Source organism: Ambystoma mexicanum, chromosome 1p (assembly GCF_040938575.1).
Source record: "Ambystoma mexicanum isolate Mex_15411 chromosome 1p, UKY_AmexF1_1, whole genome shotgun sequence".
Classification (NCBI taxonomy): domain Eukaryota; kingdom Metazoa; phylum Chordata; class Amphibia; order Caudata; family Ambystomatidae; genus Ambystoma; species Ambystoma mexicanum.
The window spans coordinates 1,465,549,210-1,465,575,203 of NC_090921.1; the positions used below are offsets into that span (position 1 = coordinate 1,465,549,210).

General features: G+C 48.4%; 1 protein-coding gene across 8 annotated transcripts in view; it reads right to left on the minus strand.

Moving 5' to 3' along the window:
- Window positions 1-25,994, minus strand: part of SEMA4A (semaphorin 4A) — a 733,849-nt gene that overhangs the window by 447,894 nt on the left and 259,961 nt on the right. The gene's annotated exons all lie outside the window — the stretch shown is intronic.

A 25,994-nucleotide genomic window follows, 5' to 3' on the forward strand; every position in this document is an offset into this window, starting at 1 on the left:
TGGGCACTAAGAGTACGAGGACCAATCCCTCTGAAAACAGTGCCAGCAAGACCACTGCATCCTACAATCTATGCTGCGTTTCCTGGAGAAATATCCTCGCGCGAGGATACAGAGATCTATCCCAAAGAAGCATGGACCCCATGACAGTGGAGTCCATGGCACTATAAATCGTTCTCTGGGAATAAGCCCAAGAACATAACAGCACCAGCAATTGATCATGCAGTTTATAGCATTTAATTAGGTTTTATCCATTTGAGGACTCAACCCACTATAAGTTCAAGGAACTGTTTCAGCGCCCTCGTGCAAAATCACAAATTGCATAATTACGTAGGATCAACAAGGCCTTGAGGACGACCAAGGTCGAAACACGTGCCGGCTAACCATAATGAGATGAAATCAGTTTTTTGGTTGACCTATTTGGAGAATTTTGGACTCTTTTTCATATCATTTCATTGCCCATCTATTTCTAACAAAGCAGAGCGCGAATCACCCAAATCCGACCAATCCATTGTTCTACTCTCAAAGGAAGTTTTCTCTCTTCCTCTCTACTGCCTACCTCCACCCTCCGATTTTACTCTCTACTACTCTCTCTCTGCCTCCTCACTATTCACCACTGCTCTCTCCTTCACTGCCCTCTGCCACTCTTCCCTCTCCACACTACTACATCTCTCCTCTCTCCACACCAGTACTACGCTCACCTCTCCACACCACTGCTGCTCTCCCCTCTCCACAGTGCTAATACACTCCATTCTGCACATTACTATTGCCACACTCCTGTCTCTACACTACTACACTCCCCTCTCCACACGACTACCCGCCTCTACACTCCACTCCACCCACACCTTCTCTCGCAGTCACTCTTCTTTCACTCCCTCAGTCACCTTGCCATTCACGCCCTATTCTTCCTCTATTAGTTGCAATTGCACACCTTGCCTGCACTCTCAGGCCCAAGTACCACTTTCTTCCACTAACCAATACCTCATCTTGCATACTCCTTCAGCATTCGTCTCTGCCATCAGTCCTCTGCTTGGTCTCCTGGTCCTCGTTCTCCTCCCTTGACCTCACCCGAATAACGCACGTCTTCTGGTTTTCTGTGCCCCTTTTTATCCTCCCCTTCCCTATTCATTGGATCTCTCCCGCGCCTAGTTCCCTTAAGCAAACACACAAAAGAGGTCTTAAGCCTTGTCCCCTTCTCGTACACCGGCTCTAGGCAATTGCGACCCACTGTAATCCTAGTCCCTGCTTTGTCTGCAGCTGCTTCTTCCAATGGCAGTAATAATTTCTGGAAGATTTGCTAAACATGTCTCTAGAACTGATTTGGGTTGTGCGTCAGCCCTGAAATTCTTGTCCAGGACCAACATTGGGTGCGCCATTTTAGTCAACTGTATAGTGCCGCGAAGAGGGTTGATGTGGGATGTTTGAATCATTCGGCCAATGCTGACGGTATGCCCCTGGATCTCTTCACAGTGAAGGAGGTTGAAATGGTTGTAGCAAGGCAGAAAACGAATGAAGCGCCCGGATCTGTTGGGATCCTGAATTATGCTTTTCGTGCATCTATTGAGCGGTGGGCCCCCTTCCTTGCACAGGCTTTTAATGCACTTTTGTCCCTGAAAACTATCCCAGCGAGTCAGAAACTTGGTGCTATCATTCCCATTTATAAGAATGGATCTAAAGCGTTACGATAGCGGACTGGGTGCTGGCTAACACCATTCTTTCTGATACCCAACTCGCTTTTAGGTTTGGGATTGGCCCTATTAAGCAATGTATTAATTACTACTTTCTAAGTCTGTTTTTCTTGTTGTGGCCCCTGTCTCTGTGGCTTCATCTGGATCTTAGTTCGGCATCTGATCATGTAGACAAGGGTCTGTTGTGGAGTCCCTAAATGACCTGTGTGTCTCAAGACCACTCCTCCAGGTTCTAGAGTCCCCTCATTGTGATTCCATGGTTCATCGCCAGAGGGGAATCGAACAGTAGTATTACAGTAGAACAGGGGGTTCGGCATGGGTGCGTTCTTTCACCCCTCATTTTTAATTTGGATATTAATACTCTATCACCCTTTTTGGAAAGTCTTAATGCAGTCGTACCACTATGTGAGAGCAGGATGTTGTTTGTTCTAAGTTATGCTAATGACGCGGCTTTGCTAGCCAGAAACCTCAAGTCTCGTCAAAATCTTGATGAAGGTTATGTCAAGTTTATGCACCATAGAGGCCTAAAGGTGCATGTAAACACATGATTTGTACGTTTTTCTTTTACCACTAGACACCTCCACGACCCTGCTATCCTTCTGGATGGCCATAGACAAAAGGTCTGCAAAGGTTTTGAGTACCTTGGTATATCGTTTGACTGCCGACTAAACTGGAAGGAGAATCAGATTCGGAGAAGGCGGAAAATGAACCGGGCCTAAGGATGTATTTTCAGATTCGCTAACATCACGAAAGAACTTTCTGCTAGACATATGTTAACTATATACAGGGGTAAGAGTGTGGCAACAGGAGTGTATGGTGGTGAACTTTGGGGTACTGGCAAAGTAGATGGACTGCAAGCCGAGGAAAATAATTTTTTCTCCTGGCTTTTAGGAGTCCCTCTGACAATGGCATCATATATCACCGATTTGGAGACTGGCCTTGCCCACATCTACAATAACGTGCGGCTCAAACCCATCTCTTTCTGGCTATCTTTGTAGTCAAGTCAGGAAGAAACCTTAACTAAAGTTTTGATCAGACACGTACTGTCTCAAGATAACTCACACAAAATTGATTGCTTGTTTTATATTAAGGAAACCCTTTGTTCCGTGGTTCTGGAGGATGGTTTTGTAAATCTTGCTAGGTTCACCATCCTGCCTGCGAAAGTGTCATGCACTGCATGCCATGGAGCCTGTGGTCCCGTGTGCGGCTGCACTGCGGCTTTAGTGATTCCATTAAATGTTTTCACGCTACACCTGCAGTGGTCTAGTGTTGCGGCTACAGCCTCCAGGGAGACATATTAGCCACACCCTCCCTGAACGCTGTGCGTTACAACCCTGCTTGGTCAACCTTGCTGCTGCTGTGCATTTCATCTGTTTCTCTTTTCTGCAGTTTTTCTTTTTGGGACGTTTACCGTTCTCTCTCTTTACTCGCAGTGTTCCTCCGGGTGCGCCGCACTCCTTAGCTTGGCTGCGTTCCTTTGGGGGCTCCAGTCTCTTCCTCTTGTTTCCGGCTTCCCTCGCGGGAAGGTTGACCTTCTCCTACTCGCTCCTCCTCTGGTTACTCTCCTTCTCTCTCGCTCGCTGTTTTCTATATCTGTTTCCCTTCAGGCATCCGTTGTTTTCGTATACCTGGCTCCTGTATTTATGCGGATTCCCACACTTCTCTTGGTAAGCCGCTTGTCTCAGTACTTGGGTGACTCACCTTTGATACGCACTTACCTGCCTCTCCATGGAGCCTGCGGAGCCCATTTCCCGCTCTGCATTGGTGAGGTCGCATCAACACCACCTAAACTACTGCTTGGGTTTTTTTGTGCCTGGACAGGGTTTTTCCCCAATTAGTCCCTCACGGGGGAGGAGTCACAGGTTGTGCTGGTGGGCAGCTTTTCACTGTGGCTTCCTTCCGAGAGAGAGACCCAATCTACGAAAAAAAAGAAAGGAAGAAGAAGAAGGATTATTGAGCCCGAAGACCCCTGTCGTCTGCTACTCCAGACTTTAGTCTGTCAGGTGAGGAGGAAATTCGGGGAATTTGGGGGGATCAGCTGCAAAGGGTTGACAGAAAGAATCAAAAAGCAGGCTTCTCACCCTCTGGAATAAGGGGAGGGAGGGCACAAACTTGCTAAAGTCCCCTGTAAGGCATTATCTCCTCCTTTCACCTTCGATGGAGGTCTCGTGCAAGACTAAATACCTTGAAGGTAAAGGCGGTAAACCTGCAGTTGGTCTGGCTATAAATATGAGGACAATATTGGTTGTTTATGTGGTAACGTGGAACCATTGGCACATTTTATTCTTTTTGCCTCCTGTAAAAGGATCTGAGAAGAATGTAACTTTTGACTTTGGTTAGAGGTTTTGGCCGTAATCACTGGACGCCTGCAGAGCCCACCTGATGCAAACAGTGCCTCTGGAGCAGCATGTTATCTCAAGCGAATATGGCGAAGAAGAACCTTACCGTCCTTTTAAGGACTGTAACTCTCATGTTTTTATGTCCTCTTCTGTGTCTTTTAACCTGTGTGCCCGATTCAGGGATTTGGGGTGCTTTTATTGATTTGGTTGAACGCTGTATTCTATTTTACACGATCTGGATGTTATTGTCTTTCGATTGTTCTTGTTTTATGGATTGCTCTTACATATCCGAAATAAACGAAATCAATCAATCATAGTCATTGTTCCAGTTTGTGGAGTATCGCTGGTGTTTTTAAGATACCTGTTTGGCAGGGGAACGGCTCTGCGGCCTGATCACAGGTAATGATATTGTATTTGTGGGTTTTGCTAGGCACGTGGAGTTTTCTGGAACTGATTAGTGGTCCGCTCTGCATACTCGCTAATGCAGGAGCGCCATTTCTTTTGATGGTTCTTATTACCGAGGGGGTGTGTTCTGCGGGGCTGCCCCTCAGTGGGTTGCTCAGAAGCATGGAATATCCCTGCTGTCTCTCTCCAGGGGCCGGTTGCTCGCTCATTCTTCCACCTCTAGTCATACAGGATGTTGTAGTCCTCTGGAACAGAAAAGAGTCTGGGCAGCATTGTGCTGTACAGGCATGGGGCAAGAAAAAGCAGTACTCATTTCTAAAAGCAGGTACGAGCAGAAGGGGCATGGGCAGAGGCCCTCCAAACCCTCCTTTGAGGCAGTACTGGCTCAGGTGAAACCACAAGTAGGCCTCCCACCACAGGTTCAGAGGGGTCTGAATCCCCTCTTGACAAGATCAAGTCCATGGCCCTCATTACGACCCTGGTGGAAAACAATAGCACCATGGTCCATGCCGGTAACTTACCGACTCCACCATGGAGAAAGGGGGAATTACCACCCCATTTTTAGGTTGGTGGGGCGGTAATTCCCCCTTCCTCCATGGCCCTTCCCCATTTTTTTTTGCCCCAAGGTCCCTTTGCAGGTCCCTACTTTAACGGCTGGTGTAGACAAGCTGTTAAGATCAGGTCCCGCAAAAGGGACCTTGTAATCAGGCAGTAATGGGTTAACGGCGCCGCAGCCTTTTACGGCGCCGTTAACCAATTAGCGCCAGGGTCGTAATGAGGCCCCATGACCCTGTCACACTTCCTATCTGCATATTTGTCTCTAGTGGTCTACCTATTTATCTATGTGTGCCTCTCTTTTTATTTATGTATCTCTGTGTCTCCGCCTGTCTTCTTGTCTTGTTTATGTATCTATATTTCACTCTCTACCCATTAGACTGTCTTTTTACTGATGTATGTATGTCTGTCCATCTATCTACATATCTATCTATCTATCTATCTATCTATCTATCTATCTATCTATCTATCTATCTATCTATCTATCTATCTATCTACCTATCGATTGATCTATCACTCTATCTAGGTATGTACCGACCTATCTAGCGTGACAAAGTCAGATATCATTCCTTGTCCCAAGGCCCTGGTGGATCCCACCGATCTTTAGAACCAAGCCATGACCTTAGTGATGCAAGTTCCAAACAGGAGGAAGAATACATGGCTAAATTGTTGTTACATTTTGGTGTTCTTAGTGGTTACTGTAAATGTAAGCCTGCGAGAATTCTTAGACCAAGCGTGGAGCTATTGTCTTGGCAATGATGGGGTCCCCTCACAGTTGATAAGTTCATCTGATGTTGGAACCTACATGTGCTGAGAACGGCTCCCTGTTATTGTTTTGGGTGGCTCAGTCTATCTTTGCTGAGAACATACGGTTTACACATATTTATCATTAAAACCTACACTCAGGAACAATAACAACAGGCTAGTATGACTTTTCAACACTAGTGTGCAGAGTGTTAATCAAGGACTGGGATATTGGTGCAACACAGAGGAGACCTTATCCGATGCCGGAGGTGTGGTGAGAGTCTATGCACAAGATTGCAAATGGGAGCAGAGAGTTCTGTTAAAGCTCGCCAAGGCCGAACACAGGCAAGGTCTCACGCGGAGGTACCAAAGCAGCGGGACAGCTGCCTGGAGTAAAGATGGCCTCTAGGCCTCATATCACTTCTGTAGCGACAGACTCAAAATGGAAGGTGCAAACGAAATAATCAGAACATATGACTAATCCGGAAACCCCTCAAATAGTTGTGCAAGTGAAAACCAATCTCAATCAAGAATAGAAAGGGAAGGTAAAGGCCCTGGACTGGGGAAATGTCAGCCAAAGAAGCAGTTGGAGCAAAGTCAACAAAGAGAGCAGCAGCCAGCAGCAGAGGCAGCACAGAGGAGGACTGTCAACATTTAGCCTGTGAGGCAAGTTTACTTTTCTGGCCCACAGTGCAGCGGCCCAAACTTCCAGAAGAAGTAATCTCAATACCAACCTCTCCACCTTCCACACATTCTCATGCATATATAGTAGACCTTACTTTCCTTTTATGCAACACATTTCCAGTTATGTTTATGGTTTGATAGGGACCCAGACCCCTGGAAATGTCCCCACTTACCAAACATAGTAACATTATTTCACCAGGATAATATAATTGGTGAAATGGGAATGCTGGGATTTGAGACCAGTTTTCTGTGTTTTACAGTTTGTAATTTGACAGCAAGCCACATCTCCTCTCATCCCATCTCATCTTTAATTGTAGAACAATGTAAAGAGGTGGCAAAGCTAGAGAATCCATTGGTAGAGCAGAGCCATTGCTGAACCAGGGGCTATGGCTTTGCTCTGAGAGTCAGGCATGAGCTGGCATGGAAAAATACCCATACCTGCAACCTGTGTACCTACCCCCCACAACATAAGACCCCCACTTGTCACCCGGCCTAGCATACATTGTTGGAATTATAGAGTAGCACTAAAAAGTATATACCCATATGAGTGAGGCTTTCTCTACATATAGTTAAGGAAAATAAGGGACAGTGGTGGAAAGTGGTTTGTTCAGCATCACATAACATATGAAGTGGGAAAGGTGGGAATTTGAGCCCTGTCTTCCGGGTTCCACAGTTTCCAGTTCAGAAAGCAGGGGCGACTTCCTCTTCTCCTAGTCCATCTTCAATTTTATAAACAGAAAAATGCTTTCTGCAAAGCTTTTATTCAAGTGCTAACCTAGTATTGTGTTCAATAAATCTGGTTTTCAAAACACCAATGTATCTACAAGAGGGAATCCTATTAATTGTCTGTATCCTGAGGCAAATACATCTGAGAAACAGACTGAGATTACACCCATAATGAAAAATGACTGTAAATATAACCTTAGTCTGTACAATTATGTGTCCTTTCAAAGAACCAAGTGACATGATGAAGCAACCTGAAAAATATAAGAGAAGTTTTAATTGAAGCATATGTTCTTGAAGGTGGAGGTTAACAACGCAAAATGGCCCCAAATAGTTTACATCTTTCTTTTTACAGTACATAATGGAAGCACATGTATTTCCCTTAGAGTAAAAAATGTTTTTACAAATGGCCATGTTGAGGCGGTAAAAAGTGGCATCTCTGATTGCCTCCTCTCACCACCTTACCCATATAATCATAAAAGAGTCAGAAATGACCCTTTTGTGCATAAAGAAAACCAACAGTAGTGATATGCTCCTCTACTCTACATAATCCATTTCTCCCTTCACATTGATGTTGAAAATGGCTAAAACAAATGTTAAAAAACCTTTTTACATTACCACCATTGGAGGTGGTATTTCTGAAATAGCACTGGAGGTATCCCAGAAATGCCACCTCTGCTGGTGGTAAACTTTGAGTAGGGCAGATTTCCAGAAATACCATGGTCAGAGCTGGTAATTTACTTCAGCAGTATTAAAATATTCTCCCAACTCCGAATGCCCCCCACTAGTTTGTAGTCTTCTAATAATTAGTACCTGAATATTACTATGTGTGTTTTTTAACTGTGTCCAAAAGTAAGTACCACAGTCTAACAGCCATTTCTATAATCACTAAATACGTAACATCCATGGGTGCTATTCAGGGTGCTATGGTGATCACGGAATTCACAAGAACATGATATGATATGATATGATAGTTTATTTATATAGCGCCTATACACAATGTGTTTCGAAGCCCTTCAAGGCAAGGGAGGGAACAAGGGAAAATACAATGACATTCTTACAGGCCATGAACAGTAAGGATGTGCAATTAACTATCGTACTGAGCCTGACGACATTTCAGATAGTGCAAGAGCTAAGACATAGATAAGGAAGGGAGGGCGAGAGTGGGAAGGAAATGGAAACAGACAGACGACTACCGTACTAGGCCTGACAACATTTCTGGTAGAGCTGAAGAAAAACAAAAGGTGAGGGAGAGGTGTGCAGAAAGGGAGTGCAGGAACAAAACAAGCGACTATCGTACTGGGCCTGATGACATTTCAGATAGTGCTAGGGGTGGCATGTAAGGAGCGGGGGAGGTGACAGACGAGGTTGCTATCATGCTATGTCCAGGGACAATTCTGATAGAGTAAGTGCATGGAAAATAGTAAGGGGAGGAGGGGAGGAGATAGGAAAAATGAGAAAGGGAGAGGAAGGGAGAATAGAGAGTAAGCAGTCAAAAAGAGTGGAGAAGCAAGAGGGGAGAGCGAATACAATTGTAGAAGTCAGTAGTAACACATAAGTGAGGATACAAGATGAAGATGGGAACAGCATGATTCAGGGCTACCAGTACAAGATGCAAAGGAAGTCCAGCATGAGAGTTGAGAATGGGTGACACACCATGAATCAATGAAGTCCATAAAAGTCAAATCCAGCACTGGCCACAAGACGGTGATGGTGAAACCAGAATGTATCAGGACAGACTCGTACAGAAGTAGGTTGGAGGGGAAGGAAGGGGGAGCATGGTAGAAGAATCAAGCAAAACAGGCAACACCAGTGTGCGAGAAGGGGGGCTCAATGGAACATCAAGGGGGGACCAGAGGGGTTGGGGTGGCCTCTGGGGACAGAAGGAGTAAACACATGTTGGTGCATGCTTACCTGCTGTCTGAGCAGGAGTTCGGGCTCTGGGTCCTCCTGGTCCGAACAGGTCCAAAAAGAATGGCCCTTTTCTTTGCCTGCCCTTCTCTTCAGACGCCCGGGCGAGAGTCGCCCTTGATCTAAGAGTTTAGAGCAAAAGGAAGCGGCAGGGCTAAGAAGTTGGGCGGGGCTTAGTCCAGGTGACCTAGATCCACTTGCACCTGCGCCCCATCTGCAAAGGAAAAGAGGCTGGAGGGCTCCTTAAGTAGGGAAAAAGAGCGGCAACCAGGAAGGCACCAAGTGGGCGGGGCTTGCTAAGTGGGGAAAAAGAGCAGCAACCAGGAAGGCACCAGGTAGGCAGGGCTTGCTATGCAGGGAAAAAGAGCAGCAACCTGGAAGGCACCATGTGGGAAGCATTCACACAGAATCAAACCAAGGACAAACTATACATGTACCCTTGCTTTCCTAGCAAGTAGGATCCATGATAACCTCCTGTGGATTGTCACAGACCAATGGTGTATGGGGAGCAGTGGTGCCAACATTACCATCCAGGGTCAGAAAATCTAGTATTTAACATTGCCACTGGGCGGTATGAACATGCCCCTGCAGCCAGGACTCCTCCTCCACATTCCTAAATCACACCCCGGATTCTCCTGGACTTAGAGGAGGTCCCAACAGAGGGTACTGCTATGCTGTACTCCTACATTCCTAAATCTCACCCCGGATTCTCCTGGACTTAGAGGAGGTCCCGACAGAGGGTGCTGCCATGCTGTACCCCCACATTCCTAAATCTCAACCCGGATTCTCCTGGATTTAGAGGAGGTCCCAACAGAGGATACTCCTGTGCTACACCCCCACATTCCTAAATCTCACCCGGATTATCCAGGATTTAGAGGAGGTCCCAACAGAGGGTGCTGCCATGCTGTACCCCCACATTCCTAAATCTCACCCGTATTCTCCTGGACTTAACGGAGGTCCCAACAGAGGGTGCTGCCATGCTGTACCCCTACATTCCTAAATCTCACCCCGGATTCTCCTGGACTTAGAGGAGGTCCCAACAGAGGGTGCTACCATGCTGTACCCCCACATTCCTAAATCTCACCCCGGATTCTCCTGGATTTAGAGGAGGTCCCAACAGAGGATACTCCCATGCTACACCCCCACATTCCTAAATCTCACCCGGATTATCCAGGATTTAGAGGAGGTCCCAACAGAGGGTGCTGCCATGCTGTACCCCCACATTCCTAAATCACACCCCGGATTCTCCTGGACTTAGAGGATGTCCCAACAGAGGGTGCTGCCATGCTGTACCCCCACATTCCTAAATCACACCCCGGATTCTCCTGGACTTAGAGGAGGTCCCAACAGAGGGTGCTGCCATGCTACACTCCCACATTCATAAATCTCACCCGGATTATCCAGGATTTAGAGGAGGTCCCAACAAAAAGTGCTGCCATGCTGTACCCCTACATTCCTAAATCACACCCTGGATTCTCCTGGACTTAGAGGAGGTCCCAACAGAGGGTGCTGCCATGCTGTACCCCTACATTCCTAAATCACACCCCGGATTCTCCTGGACTTAGAGGAGGTCCCAACAGAGGGTGCTGCCATGCTGTACCCCTACATTCCTAAATCTCACCCCGGATTCTCCTGGACTTAGAGGAGGTCCCAACAGAGGGTGCTGCCATGCTGTACCCCTACATTCCTAAATCTCACCCCGGATTCTCCTGGACTTAGAGGAGGTCCCAACAGAGGGTGCTGCCATGCTGTACCCCTACATTCCTAAATCTCACCCCGGATTCTCCTGGACTTAGAGGAGGTCCCAACAGAGGGTGCTGCCATGCTGTACACCCACATTCCTAAATCTCACCCCGGATTCTCCTGGATTTAGAGGAGGTCCCAACAGAGGGTGCTGCCATGCTGTACACCCACATTCCTAAATCTCACCCCGGATTCTCCTGGATTTAGAGGAGGTCCCAACAGAGGGTGCTGCCATGCTGTACCCCTACATTCCTAAATCTCACCCGGATTATCCAGGATTTAGAGGAGGTCCCAACAGAGGGTGCTGCCATGCTGTACCCCCACATTCCTAAATCACACCCCGGATTCTCCTGGACTTAGAGGAGGTCCCAACAGAGGGTGCTGCCATGCTGTACCCCTACATTCCTAAATCTCACCCCGGAGTCTCCTGGACTTAGAGGAGGTCCCAACAGAGGGTGCTGCCATGCTGTACCCGCACATTCCTAAATCTCACCCCGGATTCTCCTGGATTTAGAGGAGGTCCCAACAGAGGATACTCCCATGCTACACCCCCACATTCCTGAATCTCACCCGGATTATCCAGGATTTAGAGGAGGTCCCAACAGAGGGTGCTACCATGCTGTACCCCCACATTCCTAAATCACACCCCGGATTCTCCTGGACTTAGAGGAGGTCCCAACAGAGGGTGCTGCCATGCTGTACCCCCACATTCCTAAATCACACCCCGGATTCTCCTGGACTTAGAGGAGGTCCCAACAGAGGGTGCTGCCATGCTGTTCCCCCACATTCCTAAATCTCACCCGGATTCTCCTGGACTTAGAGGAGGTCCCAACAGAGGATACTCCCATGCTACACCCCCACATTCCTAAATCTCACCCGGATTATCCAGGATTTAGAGGAGGTCCCAACAAAGGGTGCTGCCATGCTGTACCCCCACATTCCTAAATCACACCCCGGATTCTCCTGGATTTAGAGGAGGCCCCAACAGAGGGTGCTGCCATGATGTACCCCTATATTCCTAAATCACACCCCGGATTCTCCTGGATTTAGAGGAGGTCCCAACAGAGGGTGCTGCCATGCTGTAACCCCACATTCCTAAATCACACCCCGGATTCTCCTGGACTTAACGGAGGTCCCAACAGAGGATGCTGCCATGCTGTACCCCCACATTCCTAAATCTCACCCAGATTCCCCTGTATTTAAAGGAGGTCCCAACAGAGAATGCTGCCATGCTGTACCCCCACATTCCTAAATCTCACCCGGATTCTCCTGGACTTAAAGGAGGTCCCAACAGCGGATGCTGCCATGCTGTTCCCCCACATTCCTAAATCTCACCCGGATTCTCCTGGATTTAAAGGAGGTTCCAACAGAGGATGCTGCCATGCTGTACCCCCACATTCCTAAATCTCACCCGGATTCTCCTGGACTTAAAGGAGGTTCCAACAGAGGATGCTGCCATGCTGTACCCCCACGTTCCTAAATCTCACCCGGATTCTCCTGGATTTAAATGAGGTCCCAACAGAGGATGCTGCCATGCTGTACCCCCACATTCCTAAATCTCACCCGGATTCTCCTGGACTTAAAGGAGGTCCCAACAGAGGGTGCTGCCATGCTACACCCCCACATTCCTAAATCTCACCTGGATTATCCAGGATTTAGAGGGGGTCCCAACAGAAGGTGCTGCCATGCTGTAGCCCCCACATTCCTAAATCTCACCCGTATTCTCCTGGACTTAACGGAGGTCCCAACAGAGGATGCTGCCATGCTGTACCCCCACATTCCTAAATCTCACCCAGATTCCCCTGTATTTAAAGGAGGTCCCAACAGAGAATGCTGCCATGCTGTACCCCCACATTCCTAAATCTCACCCGGATTCTCCTGGACTTAAAGGAGGTCCCAACAGCGGATGCTGCCATGCTGTTCCCCCACATTCCTAAATCTCACCCGGATTCTCCTGGACTTAAAGGAGGTTCCAACAGAGGATGCTGCCATGCTGTACCCCCACGTTCCTAAATCTCACCCGGATTCTCCTGGATTTAAATGAGGTCCCAACAGAGGATGCTGCCATGCTGTACCCCCACATTCCTAAATCTCACCCGGATTCTCCTGGACTTAAAGGAGGTCCCAACAGAGGATGCTGCCATGCTGTACCCCCACATTCCTAAATCTCACCCGGATTCTCCTGGATTTAAATGAGGTCCCAACAGAGGCTGCTGCCATGCTGTACCCCCACATTCCTAAACCTCACCCGGATTCTCCTGGACTTAAAGGAGGTCCCAACAGAGGATACTCCCATGCTGTATCCTTCATTCCTAAATGCTATGCTTGTCTCGACACCCAAGAAAAACAACCTGCAAAGCGGGCATACTATCTTTCAACCATTCACCTCAGTGGCCTATACGACGGGTTTGGAAATCGTTTAAATCACCTGCCAGATCTCCAGAGAGGCAATTCCTTCTTAAACCATTTATTGGAGATCTCAGAGGGTGCTCTGATTCTCTTGGCAGTTATAGGGGAAAGCATGCAAAGAGTTTACAAATGAGAATGCCGAGAATACAGTAGGGTTTCTGGATTTGTGTTTTGGAATCTGGAGGAGTGGCCAGGGAGAGAGGTTAGGAGAAGGTATCTTTGGGGATCCGCTGATTCCTGAGGGACGGCCATCTCCTTGGCATATAGGCTGGCTACAAGATATATGGAGGGATTGGGAAATATGGAAAGAGGGTATGAGTTGAGGGAATAGAAGAACTCAACCATCCTTTCAATTTTTCAAAACACTGAATGTGAACAGAAACAGAAGAGGGACAAGGAGGGTGTGAATGGGAAGGCGGGAAGAGCAAAATGGCAGGTGGAGTACTGAGTAAAAAGTCGGGAACAAGATGTTATGTCATGTTTGTGCATGTCCACCTTCAAGTCATTTACATGTTCTGAAGGGAACCGAAGGGTTAAGGATAGCACATGATTGAGGGAACAGGAGAGATGTCAGGGGATATAAAGGAGAGAAAGGAAACAGTGAACGTGATGTTCAGTCCGCGCATGTTGCTTGTATGGCAGGGAGGAGAAGGACAGCAGAGGAGGAGTAAGCAGGAAATAAGGACTGATGATCCAGCGGAAAGAGAAGAAGGTAGCACAATAAGATGTCATGTTATTGTCCCGTGTAGCATTTATCTTGTCCTAAGACCAGTCAATTTTACATGCATGCTGTTTAGACCTGGTCCCTTTACTTCACATGCATCCCCCATCTGGCCAACATTTCATCAATAGCTGATTATTTTAAGTAGTTATGGTCGATGGTGCTACCAGGTTGATTCATTCAATGCTGAAGGTAGATGGGTAGAAGGTTGTGAATTAATCATAACCGATGGCACTGCTCTGGGCAACCCCACACTGCATCGTACCATTACAGAAGGGGAAAGCACATGCAAATCTGACCTGGTCCCCCCATAAAAGGGGCAGACTTGCCAGGACTGCACAAGACCACAAGCAACCGCAGGCACCTGGGTGTCTAGTATCGGGATGATTACACACAGCTTCAAGGGTGGGCGTTCCAATGTCATGTTAATGATCATAGAACAAAAAATTAGAAGTGTGGGCAAGTTACGCCCCATTTGAGGGCCAACAGCGCATCAATGCATTTCAGGATGTCCCGATACATACGGACCCTTACAATGCACTGGTGACATCTTTGTGCTAAATGGCCTGTCGCTGTGGGTTATTGTGACATGCGTCGCAGACCAATCCTGAGAACCACGCCCCATCTGTGTGCAGCCCAAAAGGGCAGACCACAGGAAGCTGAGAGTTTCACATTGAAGGCGGTTTCGGTCCGCCTCCGCCTGCGAAAGCGCCAAGTTTCAGAGAGGCGAAGAAGTTGCCAGATGATGGCTGCTCCAGAGATAAGGAACAGCATTATACGGTTCCTGCTTCTAATGCGTACCAGTCGATAAAGCACTAACAGCCAAACCATCACCTTCCAGATGTGTTGTCCCGCCATCATGGTCAGCGGTGAGAGATCATTGCACTTGTAGGAAAAAACATCTGTAGGGTGACACATTGGCTACCCCTGATTTAGAGAGTGGGTAGGAGCCTAAAAGGAACAGGATACCACAGACCTAATCTCAGGTTTTGTAAAAATAGCGGAGGCTGTTCTGGGTGTGCAGCATTATGGTGGTGGCAAATGCAGCACTGCCAGCTCAGAACTTCTCTATAGCTCCTCTCTGAGGGGTGATCACCGCCAATGCCAAGGACAAAAGCCCAGGAATCATTTGGACTGCTGATCACTAATCACAATCCCAATCCCCCTGCCTACTCAGACATTCAATGCTATCCCCCCTTAAAACTCCTATCACCTTCTACTCAACAATGCCTGCTCACATAACCCAGGCCTGAAAACACCCAAGTGGTCCAGGCGCCTCTATGTCGGACAAAGGACTTCCCTTTTGACACTCCATGGGCACAAGGCGTCTTCAAGGCAGAGGTTGTCACTTCTTGGATTCATGGGGCTATAGACAACATAAAATAACAACTGGGTAGATATCAACAAACGAGGTATTGACACAGCAGGGTTCTTAGGGGCTCACATCTAAGATGGAATCCCTCAGTGATGTTGTTGCCTGCTTGTTTTCGAGTCTATTCATTGATTTTTGTTAAACATACGGTTGCTATATAAACAGCAACAACCACACTAATTTACAGGTGAACATCACTTTTTTTAGTTTGAAAAAGCGCCACCTATAAGCCTAAACTATTGCATTAGAGCACATACTGGAAGAAATGACATATGAGGAGGGACACACAGCCTGTAAGTGTTGTTTGGTTATGTGCCCACCAATTGACTGTGCTTGGCTATGCTAAGCCCTATTGCCATTCCCACCCAGTTCCTGCCCTTCCCGCCCCAAACTATTCCTTACGGGAACTCTTTGAGCTTGTTTTAATCAAGCCTTACCATCAAACTTTGCACTCAAAGTGCCTGCCAGTGTTTTTTCAAAACAGTCTTCGAAGAGATATTGGGCCTCATTACAAGTGAAAGCTCACCAGCACCCTTGTTTCCGGACAGTTACACTACGAGTCTGCCTGCCGGGGCCGCTGCGCCCGACAGGTCTGACCCTACCGGGCACAGCGGCCACAGTAGGCAGAGCCGTCACGGAAGCATCGGCACCGTTAGCAACAGTGCTGCTGCTCCCATGAACCCATTCCTGAGACTCCATGGGAATGGGGACTAACATTTTCTGCCACCAAGCTTCCCGGTCTGCCGGGACTTACTGTCCCGATGGCACCGGGAAGCTAGGTGCCGGTAAAATGTTACGAGTCCGGCAGCAACCTTCACAACCTTTACTGTCCTTCACAGAAGTCGTGTTAAAAACAAGCACTGGCAAAGCCAACAGTTTTGGCTTATCTATTAGGCATTTGCCAGGCACTGCTATTAGATGCCCAAGTACTTGCACCATTTTTCACCGGCTACTATCAATGGCCACTTAATACCACTACGGATGTGCCTGGCTAGTGCCTTTCCCATTCCTACACATAAGCCCAAACTGTTGGCATTGCCAATGCTGGTTTTATCTGTTGCTCATTCTCTAAAATGAGATTAACAATATTTCACCTACTCAATGTTGACTAAGAAGTATGATCTTCCTGCTAGAGCATATATCCAAACGTGGGAGTTCCAATCAGGAGGATCTGGAGGAATCCTCAAGAAAAGGACCTTGCAGCGCCTTGTTACAAAGTTATTCATGGTCCATAAACATTGTTCAATTGAAATCCATTCGGTCTTGAACAATGCTGTTAATGGTCACGTCAGAAAATGGGTCATTATTGTATGTACGTAGAAAGAGGAACACTCTGCGTTTATGGTGACGGGATGTGTCTCAATGATGTGCAGTCCAGGCGTGGGATCTTTCTTCAGAGAGAAACAAAATAAACCACAGGCTTTTGAGATACAACATTCCAATAGTAAGGAAAACTCTATGGTCATAGGACCAGGTAAAAAGTGAGTCTTGTCACTATTAACACAATGCAAACATATCCAGGTTATGTAGGAAATGTGCTGTCTCGCTCATGGCCATTCACTTGAATCCAAACCAATACGCCGCGCCCATTCCCGGGAGGCGGGTCCTCACTGCCACGACAGAAGACAGCCAGGAGGGAAATGACACTGCACTGAAAATACAGCACTGACTTGGCATCGCAGGAGGGCCTCAGGAGAGAACTACCTCACTTGCAGTCCTATAGAACTGATAGGGCACAGGGACCTCACACTGCTGGAATCCTAAAGCGCCGTCACAGCACTGTATGAGGAAAGTCACTCCCCTGGAATATTATAGACGTGATAAGGCACTATACCATGATCTCACACTGGGAGAATCCTACAGAACAGCCACAGTGTTTTAAGAACGTACCTGGAAACCCATGGCACTGATAAGACACTTTAACATGGACCTCACAATGCTAGAATCTTATAGCACCGATAGGGAGGTTCAAGGGGAAACTCGCTAACTTGGATTACCATAAAACGAATAGGTCACTATACCAGCTACTTAACACTTTGGGAGTCCTATATAACAGCCACAGTGCTTCAAGGGGGAACTCACTCACCGAGAATCCTATATAATAGAAACGGCACTCAAACAGAGACCTCAAGTTGCGGGAGTCCTCCAGAACAGCCAAACTGCTTCAAGAGGGAACTCACTCACATGGAATCCTTTAGAACGAACAGGGCGCTCTAACAGGGACCTCACACTGCTAGAGTCCTATAGGACCACCAGTGCTTCAAGAGGGAACGCACTCACCTGTAATCCTATAGACCTGATAGGTAACTTTAACAGGGATCTCACTCTTCTGGAATCCTATAGCACCAACACAGGGCTTCAGGTGGAAACCCACGCATGTGGAACCCTATAGAGGTAATAGGACACTATGAAAGGGACCTCCCACTGCTGGAGTCCTACAGCACCACCACAGCGCTTCAGGAGGGCACTCACTCACATGTCCTAGAGAACTGATAGGCACTATAACATGGCACAGGCGCAACGCCTCAGGAGGGACCTCACTCGCTTGGAATCCTACAGAACTGACAGACATTTAACATGGACCTCACAATGTTGGAATCCTACAAGACCAACACAGCGCTACAGGATGGAAATCACTCACCTGGAATACTATAGAACTGATTCGCACTATAACAGGGACCTCACACTACTGGAGTTCTATAGCATGGCCACAACCCTTCAGGAGGAACCTCACTTAGTTGGAATCATATAGAACGGACCAGCATAAACAGGGACCACACAGTGCTGGAGTCCTATAGAAAAGGCTCAGTGCTTCAAGAAGGAACTCACTCCCCTGGAATCCTATAGAGCTGATATGACACTTTAACATGGACCTCACTCATACTCTTGAGAGGTTCAGGAGGGAGCTGCCTCACTTGGAATCCTATAGAGCTGATATGGCACTTTATCAGTGACCTCACACTGCTGGAATCCTATAGCGCCACCACAGTGCTTCAGGAGGGAACTCACCCACCTGGAATACTATAGAACTGTGAGGAATTCAACCCTCTGAATGAGGAGTCTGTGCTCGCCTGGGCTATTTTGAAGTTTTATAATCAAAATGAATGATGGGAGATCTACATCAGAAAATGTGTGGGGCTAATCTTCACACATTTTCCTCTGCTCACTGCACAACAAACACATAGTTAAGTGTACCCCGGGGGGATGTGTGGGGGGGGGGCAGCCTACAGACCCAGTCCTCCCTGTCACATTTAGCTGGAATGTGACAGCCAAAGGTACATCAAAGCATTTCAGGAAGGAGGAGAGCAACACCTTCCTGCGGCCATGGCCAGCCTAATTAAAATATCAAAGGCCCCGCAGATCTGCCCCCTCTATTGTCTAAAGTTCTGCTGGTGGCAGTGCATACCAATGAGAGCTCATTGAAACAGGCCTGCGATAGGCCTGAGCGCAGAACTGACAAAAGGAGGCAGGACACTAGCATCTCTCTGAAATGCAATGTGTCAACTTGAAGCTAGCTCCCACCCCTCTGTATGAAGGGGTGTGAATGGCATGTCTGGGACAACTGTTTACTGTAGGTAAATCCTGCAGGGAACCCCCTTTCAGAGGGAAGAAGTATGTGAATTGAGGGAGACAGAAGTCTGTTCTCGCAACAAACTTCGAGGGAGACCTGCGCTTTGATCAAGAGTCACAGAGAGCTCAATTAACCAGAGAGATAGTTTGATCTACAACAGACAGGAAGATGGGTGGGGCTTAGTACATATTGTCATTCCTTACCTTAACTGTTGCAAAGCACTCTGGTTATGACCTCACGCATAACAGAAGATTGTTGGCGGGAACACAGGATTGGTTTGTTAAGGTAGGCTTTGCCTGCACCAATCACTGGGGGCCATTTGGCTTTAAAAGATGGCTGAGCCCCTCACTTAGAAAATCATCCGATTACTTTGAGAAGGAGTAAGAAGAAGGACTCATTTGGAGCCTGGCTGAAGGTACAGTCTGCCTTACAGCTTCCGCCAGTAAAGGAAGGCCAGTATTTCCAACAGGGAAGATCCTTCCCCTAAACATCTCCCAGGGAACCGAGGGAGATACTGGACTCAGCGGACCCATCCAATAGCTCCAGAACCGGTACCCAGCCAGCACACAGCATGCCCTGCTAGGTTCTGCCAGCAAGCTTCCTAGGTGGGAAGTGTCAGATGGTCTCTGAACAATGAACAAGGCTGTTTCCTGCACACACTCTCCTCAGCTTTGGATCGTCCGCCTTAAAGGATGACACAAGCCCTGCCAAGAAGCTAGTAGGAGTGCCACAACAAGCATCAACTAGCGTCCATCTTTTAAGGACATTTTGAGGCAGTCGAACACTCGATGCAGTCACTAAAGCCGTCTAAGACGCCTCGACCAGCGTTCCAGATCGGCCAACCAGTACAGAGACAACGATTCTTGACCCCGAGCCGCCGTGTAGGCCAGCCTGCAGCCACCCGTCCAACCTCCTTTGCCGAACAGCCTGCCACCTGATACCCGCAGCTACCTCCCATCTTGAACTCTGTCGCAGGAGCAGCAAAACATACTGGAACCGACTCTGAGCATCAATATCATCTCAAGCACCAGGTACATTGTGGTTCTGTCACCCTAGTCCTTTTCCAAAGGCCCCAACTGACATTTTGGAACCCCTTGCTCCCTTGGTGCTGAAACCAAATAACCTTGAACAGTTAAGACTGATTGCTTTACCGACTACCTGCCTGTCAGTATCCAGAGTGCATGACTTTCCTTCGTGAAACGGTCTGTCCTCTGTGTTCCTTTACAGGGTGAATTGCATTTTGTAGTGTGCTAGAACTGTATGTTGTATTAACAATAAAGTAAATATTTATATACAACCTTGACTGGACAGTCCCTTTTATCATTGGGTAATAATTGTATTTTCGCTGTGTTGCATCTAACCAACGATCCACAACCTTGTGGAGATAAGCCTGCTGTTGCATCCATGTACCAAAAATTGGAATAGGATGTTTATAATTTACTTGTGTTTCCAATATGTTTGGTTCCCTTCTGGTGTACTAGAGGTGTGGGGCTGATTGATGGTTTAGAAACCGATGTTTATCCCGGGACCACTGGTGCCCCCGAAAGTTGATTCATCACAAGAACTGAAAGGGCACTGTAACAGTGCACTCACACTGCGGGAATCCCATAGCAACTCCACAATGTTTCATGAGGACACCCACACCTGGAATACTATAGAAGTGATAGGGCCCTGTAACAGGGACCTCACGCTGCGGGAATCCTATCGCACCACCGCAGTGCTTCAGGGGGGAACTCACTCACCTGGAATACTATAGAAGTGATAGGGCACTGTAACAGGGACCTCACGCTGCGGGAATCCCATAGCACCACTGCAGTGCTTCAGGGAGGAACTCACTCACATGGAATACTATAGAAGTGATAGGGCACTGTAACAGGGATCTCACGCTGCGGGAATCCTATAGCACCACTGCAGTGCTTCAGGGGGGAACTCACTCACATGGAATACTATAGAAGTGATAGGGCCCTGTAACAGGGACCTCACGCTGCGGGAATCCTAAAGCACCACCGCAGTGCTTCAGGGGGTAACTCACTCACCTGGAATACTATAGAAGTGATAGGGCACTGTAACAGGGACCTCACGCTGCGGGAATCCTATAGCACCACTGCAGTGCTTCAGGGGGTAACTCACTCACCTGGAATAAAATAGAAGTGATAGGGCACTGTAACAGGGACCTCACGCTGCGAGAATCCTATAGCACCACTGCAGTGCTTCAGGGGGGAACTCACTCACCTGGAATACTATAGAAGTGATAGGGCACTGTAACAGGGATCTCACGTTGCGGGAATCCTATAGCACCACTGCAGTGCTTCAGGGGGGAACTCACTCACCTGGAATACTATAGAAGTGATAGGGCACTGTAACAGGGACCTCACGCTGCGGGAATCCTATAGCACCACTGCAGTGCTTGAGGGGGGAACTCACTCACCTGGAATACTACAGAAGTGATAGGGCACTGTAACAGGGACCTCACGCTGCGGGAGTCCTATAGCACCACCGCAGTTCTTCAGGGGGGAACTCACTCACCTGAAATACTATAGCAGTGATAGGGCACTGTAACAGGAGACTCACACTGCTGGAGTCCTATAGCATCACTGCAGTGCTTCAGGGCGGAACTCACTCACCTGGAATACTATAGAACTGAAAGGGCACTATAACAGGGACCTCATGCTGCGGGAATCCCATAGCAACTCCACAATGTTTCATGAGGACACCCACTCACCTGGAATACTATAAAAGTGATAGGGCCCTGTAACAGGGACCTCACGCTGCGGGAATCCTATGGCACCACCGCAGTGCTTCAGGGGGGAACTCACTCACCTGGAATACTATAGAAGTGATAGGGCACTGTAATAGGGACCTCATGCTGCGGGAATCCTATCGCACCACTGCAGTGCTTCAGGGGGGAACTCACTCACCTGGAATACTATAGAAGTGATAGGGCACTGTAACAGGGACCTCACGCTGTGGGAATCCCATAGCACCACTGCAGTGCTTCAAGGAGGAACTCACTCACATGGAATACTATAGAAGTGATAGGGCACTGTAACAGGGACCTCATGCTGCGGGAATCCTATAGCACCGCTGCAGTGCTTCAGGGGGGAACTCACTCACCTGGAATACTATAGAAGTGATAGGGCACTGTAACAGGGACCTCACTCTGTGGGAATCCTAAAGCACCACCGCAGTGCTTCAGGGGGGAACTCACTCACCTGGAATACTATAGAAGTGATAGGGCCCTGTAACAGGGACCTCACGCTGCGGGAATCCTATCGCACCACTGCAGTGCTTCAGGGGGGAACTCACTCACCTGGAATAATATAGAAGTGATAGGGCACTGTAACAGGGACCTGATGCTGCGGGAATCCTATAGCACCACTGCAGTGCTTCAGGGGGGAACTCACTCACCTGGAATAAAATAGAAGTGATAGGGCACTGTAACAGGGGACTCACACTGCTGGAGTCCTATACACCACTGCAGTGCTTCAGGGGGGAACTCACTCACCTGAAATACTATAGCAGTGATAGGGCACTGTAACAGGGGACTCACACTGCTGGAGTCCTATAGCACCACTGCAGTGCTTTAGGGGGGAACTCACTCACCTGGAATACTATAGAAGTGATAGGGCACTGTAACAGGGGACTCACACTGCTGAGAGTCCTATAGCATCATCACAGTGCTTCAGGGGGAACTCACTCACCTGGAATACTATAGAAGTGATAGGGCACTGTAACAGGGACTCACACTGCTGGAGTCCTATAGCACCACTGCAGTGCTTTAGGGGGGAACTCACTCACCTGGAATACTATAGAAGTGATAGGGCACTGTAACAGGGACCTCATGCTGCGGGAATCCTATAGCACCACTGCAGTGCTTTAGGGGGGAACTCACTCACCTGGAATACTATAGAAGTGATAGGGCAATGTAACAGGGGACTCACACTGCTGAGAGTCCTATAGCATCACCACAGTGCTTCAGGGGGAACTCACTCACCTGGAATACTATAGAAGTGATAGGGCCCTGTAACAGGGACTTCAGGCTGCTGGAATCCTATAGCACCACTGCAGTGCTTCAGGGGGAACTCACTCACATGGAATACTATAGAACTGATAGGGCCCTGTAACAGGGACCCCACGCTGCTGGAATCTTTCATCGCCGACACTGCTGTTCAGGAGAGAACATTTACATCTGAATCCTACAGACCGTATAGGGCACTTTAGTAGTGACTTCACACTGCTGGAATCCAATAGCATCGAAACAGCGCTTCAGGATGGAACTCACTTGGGAGCCTGTAGAACTGGCAAGGCACTATAGCAGGGACCTCACACTGCTGGGATCCCACAGCAGTGACACCGTGCTTTAGGAGGGAGCTCACTCACCTGGAGTCATGTAGAACGGATGGGGCACTTTAACAGGGAACTCACACTGCTGTGATCCTACAGCAGTGACACCGCGCTTTAGGAGGGAGCTCATTCACCTGGAGTCATATAGAACGGATGGGGCACTTTAACTGGGAACTGCTGGATTCCTACAGCACTTAGAGCGCACTTAGACCACACACCAGGAGGAAGGGCATGCTGCTGGAGTCCTATTCCACCGAGGCGGCACTGCAGGAGGAGACTCACACTGCTGGGGCCATATAGAACCAAGGGTGTGCTGTGGGTGAAGGCTCCAAGATCCCAGAATCCTACAACACTGAGAAAGTGCACACTGCCGTGGCACTGCACACTCAGATGGGACTGCTGGAGGTAACCTGATCCAGCGGCGCCAGGAAGGCACACAGTGCTAGAGTGCTACCCATTGAGACGCCACTACTAGAGGACACTCGAACGGCAGGGTCCTGTAGCACTGAGCATGCACTGCTTGCGGACGCTGGCACTGCTGCGATCCTGTAGCACTGAAAAGGCACCGCTGCAAAAAAATAGTTCACTACCTGGGATCCCACAGCATAGACATGGCTCTGCTTAAGAACAGTCACACTCTGTGGTCCAGTATCAATGACAATGAGCTGAAGAAGGGAGCTTACACTGCTGAGGTCACACAGTACCGAGAAGCACGAGTCCTACAGTAATGTGAAGGCAATTCTGGAGGAAGATGACTTGGCTTAGCCACCACCATGTCATGCATTGGAAACCTGACGCAGGAGTGCCTGGAATCCTTTAACACCTAGAAAGCAGCACTGGAGGAAGCGCACATTGCAGAGGTCGTATACACTCAGATGATATCATAATATACAATAGGTTGTTTATAACCCGCTTAATACCCAGAGGTTTCTAAGCGCGGACGCGCGGATCGAACCTGTGTTGCTCCGCCTCGTCTTGCTTCCAAGGCGAGCACATTGCCCCTCAGCTATCCTCCCAAGATGGCACTGACAGGGGACTTTTACAATGCTATGGACCTATTCAAACACGCAGCACGTCTAGATGATGCTCACATTTCTGTGGTCTTATGTGGTTGACATTTATTTATTTATTTGTGTGGGTGCTTATATGGGGCTTTTTTATCCAAATGTGGCCTGATGGAGGGAATTCCCACCATCTGGCATCCCTTACTACTCACAGAGCACTGTAGGGGGATGCTCACACTGCCGAGGTGCTAGACACCCGGGTGGCCAGGCAAGAGGAAGCTCACACTGTTGCTGCCTTATACATCCACATTGCACTGCTCGAGAAGCTCATAATGCTTGGCTCCTATGTTACTAAGATGAATCTACTGGCAGAGCCGTGTCTGCAGGGAAGTATACAGACCCAGAAGGAAACCTCTGAACTGGAGGAGTGAGAAATGAGGAAGTACACCAATGCCAGCTGGGTAGAGGTACCTTCCACTGAACACCTCAAGGCTGCCTCCTCAAACGGTCCCTATGAGGGCCAACCTAAAGATATCCAAAGACCCTTGGAGTGAGAGGGTCAGCGGATGGCTGCACCCATCCTAGAGAGACACCTGATTCATTCAGTTAGCTATGCTGCCTCTGGGTAAGCAAGGACAGCAAGCCAGAGGGAGTTACCCTCAATTCAGTCCCTGAGGTTGTCAATCTTGGGACAAAAGTGGGCCCTCTGATTTAGGGGCTCTTAAGAGTGCTTGCCATAGCCTCTAAGAGGCTGTTTGGGCTTGATTTACAGGTCCCTGTATGGGAACACAGTGCCTTGACCTCTCAGCTGAGTGGCAGGCCCATGATCTAGCGGCCCATACACAGAGGAGGCTTCTGAGCTGGATAGGGACAGTCCAAGTGTGAGGTGCCTAGGCCTTAGGCATATAAACCACTTCTGAGATCATCACAAAGTGTGCAGTGTCTTGCGTGGTTCCCATGGGAAACACCATAGTAGGAACTGGGCTGGTCTCACTGTGTAAACATGGCCAAAAACGGCTTGCCCCTGCCTTGGGAGCAGGTTTGATGGGGCACCTCAGGCCTAAAACAGACAGTGACGCTGCACTTTGATCTCTCAGAGAAGAGGATGCTCAGTGACCGGGTAGGGGTCTCTCTTGGAGGGACACTCTGAGAAAGGTATACTGCTCTTTACACTAGTTGTGACAAGAACACATGGAGGACTGAGAGTCCCCGACAAAAACCTCCTGCAGTTCTTTCCCTTAACCAGGATGATGGTAGTTCTGGGAGTTGAGGACTTAGGTGGTGAGCCTTTTTCTAAGGCAAATGCCAAGGAGCATTGAGGGGGGTTTAACCCCTTCATTCCCCTTTATAGCCATAGCTGGATCAGAGCTGAAATGATCCTGGCCATTCAGACTTAACACTGGCTAAACCATTTCTTCCTGGCTTGAGAGAACCTGATTAGCGTGCCACAAGAGACACTGGCCCAGGGATCCCACGAGAAAACCTAGCCGATTCCTCTAGACTGCGGACTGGTCACTCTACGTTGCCGGTTTTATGTCTCCCATGGAGATGACGGGATCCTGCAGAAAGGCGCCAGCCTTGAATACTCTACTGCTAAAGCATGCCCAGTGCTACTCCTGGGCATCCTGTGTTAGCACAGAGTGGCCCGACCCCATCCACCTTTCTTGGTTGGAGCTTTTGTACGAGGACTGAGCCCAATGTTATTCCCAAGGTGAGAGCACATAGGGAGACATGTGTCTGGCAGGGCCCCTAATTATAGTGAGACGTAAGACACCTTTAGAGAT